This window comes from Zingiber officinale, chromosome 5B, assembly GCF_018446385.1.
Source record: "Zingiber officinale cultivar Zhangliang chromosome 5B, Zo_v1.1, whole genome shotgun sequence".
NCBI lineage: Eukaryota > Viridiplantae > Streptophyta > Magnoliopsida > Zingiberales > Zingiberaceae > Zingiber > Zingiber officinale.
Genome location: NC_055995.1, coordinates 80,644,915 through 80,650,914, shown reverse-complemented (window position 1 = coordinate 80,650,914; position 6,000 = coordinate 80,644,915).

Genomic DNA, 6,000 nt, shown 5'->3' with positions numbered 1-6,000 from the left:
AATCACCCCCTCTTAAAAGAAGGACCACAAGCTTCCCACATCCAATCCTTGACCCACTAGGTCTTTCTGCTCCTCGGTCCACCTGACCTACTAGGACTTCCTTGCCTAGCTGCAACTAGGACTTTTTTTCTTGGTGTTTGGTCCTCTTCATTTGGACACGGGATCCCCACTTCCTTTGTTCAAGATCAATATTCTACTCACATAGCTCAATTAGATCATAGCTCTTATGCACAATATGGCTCAATTAGACCATAGCTCTTGTGCACAGTCGGCAGTTAGATCTTCTGGCAGTCCGAGCTTTAATACCAATTGTAGAATAAAAAAGAATTTATATATCTCTACAATGACATGATATTATCTACTTTAGGCCTAAACTCTCATGATTTTGCTCTTGGGCTCTACCCAAAAGGCCTCATACCATGGATATATCTTTTCCTTATAAATCTATAATCTTTCCCGTGTATTTTCAATGTGAAACTTTGTTTGCAACCTTGCAATCCACAAAGAGCTGAGCCCTGGAGATTCGACAAGCTCTGGGGTCGATCGAGTTTATGTTGGGAGTCATGTCCGTGAGAAGTGGGGAGCTGAGTCTTGGAGATCTAGCCAGTTCTTGGGTTGATCAGGTTTACCCATGAGAAGCGGAAAGCTAAGCCCTGGAGATCCGACTGGCTCTAGGGCCAATCGGGTTCATACTTTGAGGCATGCCCATAAGAAGTGGGAAACTAAGCCCCAGCAGTTTGACCGACTCTGGGACCGATCGGGTATATGTTAGGAGTCATGCCTATGAGAAGTGGAGAGCTGAGCCCCGAAGATCTAACCGGCTTTAAGGCCAATCGGGTTTACACTGAGGTCCATGCCTATGACAAGTGGGGAGCTGAGACTTGGAAATCCGACCATCTCTAAGACCGATCAGGTTTATGCTCGGAGTCATGCCCATGAGAAGTGGGAAGTTGAGCCCCAAGCGTCCGACCGACTCTAGGGCCGATCGAATTTATGTTGAGTCAAGCATATGAGTAGTGTCGACTCAAGGCATGGGCCATTAAGGTCTATGTCTAGGCCCCAATAAAATTGGGGCCCCTAATTTTTTATATTTTAGTATTATATATATATACTCTAAGGTTGATTGGGTTTACACTAGGAGTCATGCCATAAAAAGTGAGGAGCTGAGCCTTAGAGATCTGACCGTCTCTAGGACCGATCGGGTTTATGCTGGGAGTCATGCTCATAAGAAGTGGAGAGTTGAACCCTGAAGATTCGATCGGCTCTAGGGTCGATCAAATTTATGTTAGGAGTCATGCGCATGAGCAATGTCGACTCAAGGCATAGGTCTTAAAAGGTCTATGCCTAGGGTCCCAATAAAATTGGAGCCTCTAATTTTTTATATCTTATTTTTGAAAAACCTCAATTGATTCTTTCTTTTCCACATTGATCTCTAAATAATATACTCTCTAATAATTATTGGTAATAGCATACCCTTTTAATTTTTCATTGGTGTTCTCGCATCTTTCTCTCTCTCGAATTTTTCTTTCTCTCTCATCAATGATGCTCTTAAAGGATGTCATTTTTTTTCATCTACCTTACGCATTATTTCTTCCTCTTTTAGATGTCATTTTCCTTCCTCATTAATGATCTACCTTACGTATTATTTCTTCCTCTTTTAGATAAGAACATAAAGGGACAAAAACTATAAAGTAAGGATTTTTATTCATTAGATTTGTTGTAAAATAGTATATTAATTTTTTAAAACATTAAATTAATTCCTAATATTAAAAATATATTATTTAATTAAAAAAAATGTGAACCATATAGATTTATTATTAATACTAGTGTGATCATGCACACGCGTTGCGTGTGTAATATAATAATATATAAATTATTTGGGTCCCAGCAATAAACTACTGTAATGGGCTTCCCTATGGAAAAAATTATTTTAATTTAATATTATACTTATCTTAGTAAAAGAAACTAAGAAAAGTATATTTATTAACATCGTCGGTTTAAAATATTTATAAAAGCTTCTTTGATCATAGTGTTATCAATTCTAAGATGTGGGGCTAAAGAGAACTTTATTTTTTTATATAAAACAACCAGAGAAAATTAATGATGAAAAAAATTCATAATAATACGTCGTAGCTGAGTCTCGAACTCTAGATTGTTTCGCTTGTGGAATTACTAATAAATCTTGGAATTATTTTTAGTGTGAATAAAAAAAAGGACAGTAACGTAAATTCATTTTAGGTTTCACCAAAGTTAGTTAGTAAAGGGGGGGATTTTTAATAAAATAGTAAGATTAAAAATAAAAACTCAAAAAAATAATTAAAAATTTAAATAAAAAATCACTTAGAAGATAATACTTTAGAAAAAAATATAAATAATAAATCCAAATTAAAATTGAGATATTAAAAAATATTATTTTATGCATCAATAACTTATGAAATACTGATAGTATTTGTTAATATAAAGTGGAAAAATTTTAAAATTAAAATTAATAAAATTTTATTTATGTTCAATAATATCTAATTTAAAAAAGTAAATAATTTAATAATTTTATCCCCGCGGGAAAAAATTATTATCAAACTTAAATATAAAATTTTAATTAATTTTTTTCATAAAAATAAAAAAATAAATTTTATATAAAATAAATTAATATTATTTTTTGAAAAAATAAAATAAAATTTGTCTAGGGCCTTCGAACCGGTTGAAACGACTCTGCGCATGAGAAATGAGAAACTGAGCCCCGTTAAAAATGATTTATTTGAATATCTACATCTTGATTTTGACTATCACGCATTTTATTTTGATTTTAATTGTCACATCGTCTTAACTATCAATCTCATATTACCTTTAGAACCACTCACAACACTCTCTATCAATATCAATGAATAAAAAATTAGATCGAATCAGTTTCATGTCATTGAATCCATCCTAATACATATTTTAATGATCAAACTAGACTCGCCAACAGAATCGAATTTGGTTTTATTCGAATTGAATAAACAACTTGAAATAGATGAATCATAACTCAAACATCAAACATTTTACATGTGAACCATTCGTTCAATTGATTATTACACCAACTAATTTAATTTTGTCCTTTTATAGTACAATAGTTTACAGCGAGGTTCGTGCTTGTCTCCTCAACTTCTTCGATGCAATAATTGAAAGTACATTTAATAGCATTTACAAATAGACCAAATAAATTCTGTTCAATGGATCTAATGCATTGATCGTTCTTTTGCAATAACAACTTTCTCGTTTCAAATGCATATCTTAAAGAAAACAATATCGTAATATATATCTATCTGTTCAATGGATCTAATGCAGTGATCAGATGGACTGAGCTGGAAAGGGTGGGCCAAGGTTAAAAAAAAAAAAAAAAAGAGTGAATTTTATAATTTAGTAGAATAAGTAGGCATATTATAAAACAATGTCATAATCAACTTACAATCTTACAAACAACTTGCAAATACAAAGGACCAATAATTGGGCTAAATATTGATGGGAAAAAAAATCAAAAAGACTTTTTAAAATATATTCAAAGGGACCATTACTTTAAAAAAAAAGTCAAAAGAATCCACTAGATATTTTATTTTATTTTAAAAATATCCTTACTTTTTAATATTATTATAGAATTACTACAACATACAATCAAGACCGGCCCTAAAATATATCATCGAAGACAACCTAAGGCCCCTAATTTTTTAGGGCCTAATTAAATTGTTTTAATAAAAACTTAAGAAATATATTTTATTGCGAAAGCTGACGGTTTTGGAGGAATAGAGTTATCGAACACGGTTCCATTTGGGAAAAAAGAATTTGGATTTATGCTCGAAGAGTAAAAAATGTCAGCTTCTGATCACTATCGTCAGGTTTTAGAGATCATCTTTGGAAATTTCCAGCCACATTAGTTGAGGTGATTTATTGATTTTCTTTCTCCCTTTCATAGCTTTGGTTTCTGGACGATTTGATTTGGCTGCGATGTCTTCTTCTTTTCTTTCTATTTTCAAAAAATATATTTGGTCAAGTGAGTGACTAGGGATGACAACGGGACAGGTTCGGATTGGGTTTGGCCAATCCCAGAACCTACCCCGCCAGAAAAAATAGATTCGAACCCGAACCCGTCCCGACTCTTCTCAAAACCCGACGAGTCCATAGCGGGTTGGACCCGCCAACCCACTAAACTTAAAAAAAATACAAGTCAATAATAAGTTATATATATATAGACCCACCCCATAATCCGTTTGACCCGGTTTAAATTTGTCCTGAATGAGATGAGTTTAATATGGGGTTAGGTTTAAACCCGACCCATTGTCATCCCTATCAGTGACTCAGTGTTTGAGTTCCTCTGAGAAAAAGAATTTGGATTTGTGCTCGAAGAGTAAAAATTGCCACAAGTTCCATCTCTTGGTGATCCTTGCCTTAGATATATGGTTCCGCTGGGAATAATTGCAAAGGCAGTATTTATCGATTGTTTCAAATACAAATCAGGTTTTATTGCTCTTTCACTACTTGTGTTTGTTTCATTGCTACTTGCCAGCTTTGTTGCTGGTTTTGTGTATTTTATTTTACACTTGAAATTTGCATTACAAACATATTTTCAAAGAAATATCAATCTGGAGTCAGAAAAGAAACAAAAGAAAAAGAGTGGAACAAATTATTAAAGCTCAAAAAGGTGCTCTTCATAATTTTTTAAAAAATTGGCTCTTCAATTGAAGATTCAGTTAATAAATTACAAGAAGAAAGTCAAGAAGAACTAAATAATTGTGCAACAAATGAGCAACAACCAAGTAATCAAGAAGAACTAAATGATCATGCAATCAATGAGCAAAAAGAATTGATAGCAAATTATGATAATAATCATGCAACGAATGAGTAAGAAGAACTGAGAGAAAATGATGATAATGATTTGAATGTAGAAGTTGTAATATAATTGAGAATGAAAATGAGTTAGAGGAAACTAGTCATGTTTTGGATATATATGATCCAAGATCTTGGGTTAACATTGATAATAAAATAAGAGATCTTTTGGTAGAGAAAGGTCCTATAAGAGAAGGTAATCTTAAGTTCACTGTAGATGAGCTTTCGAGACATTTTTCATATTCTTATTACACAAGAAAATTGTCAAATGGAGAGAATCAAGATAGAAAATAGCTTGTGAAGTCGAAAGATGCAAACAAACTATATTGTTTTTATTGTAAATTGTTTAAATTAGTGAAAAATAAAATTTGGCTAGCAAATGAAGGTCTTAATGTTGGGAAACATTTAAGTGATAGACTTAGACAACATGAGAATGGTATTGAGCATATTACTAATATGAGAACTTGGATTGATTTATAAATTAGATTGTAAAATGAAACATTTGATGAAGAAATCCAAATTTAAATTAAGAAAGAGAAGAACATTGGAAACTTGTTTTAGTAAGGATTATTTCTATTATGAAATGTTTTACTAAGAGTAAAAATTACCAAGGTAGTAATGGTAAGGGCTATTTGAATTAATTGCATAATTTGATTTGGTAATACAAGAGCATTTTAGACATATTCAAAATAATGAGATTCATCATCATTACCTTAGTTATAAGATTCAAAATGAGTTGATTTTTATATTAGGTTCTAAAGTAAGAAGTACTATAATTGAAAAAAATAAAAAAGATAAAATATTTTTTAGTGATACTTGATTTTACTTCAGATGCAAGTCATCATGAGCAAATGACTTGATAATTCGATTTTGGATGTGTTAGTTTGTCTTATAGAGGTAAATGAGTCTTTTATAGAGTTTTTGAAAGTGGATGATACATTTGAGTTAGGACTTTTTAATGAATTACAATCTATTTTAGAAACCCTTGGACTTGATATTGATAATGTGAGGAGGCAAGGTTATGATAATTGTTCTAATATGAAAAGTAAAAAATCAAAGTATACAAAAGAGATTTCTTGAAATAAATCCAAGAGCATTTTATATGTCATGTGCTTGTCATTCTCTTAATTTAACAATTTGTGA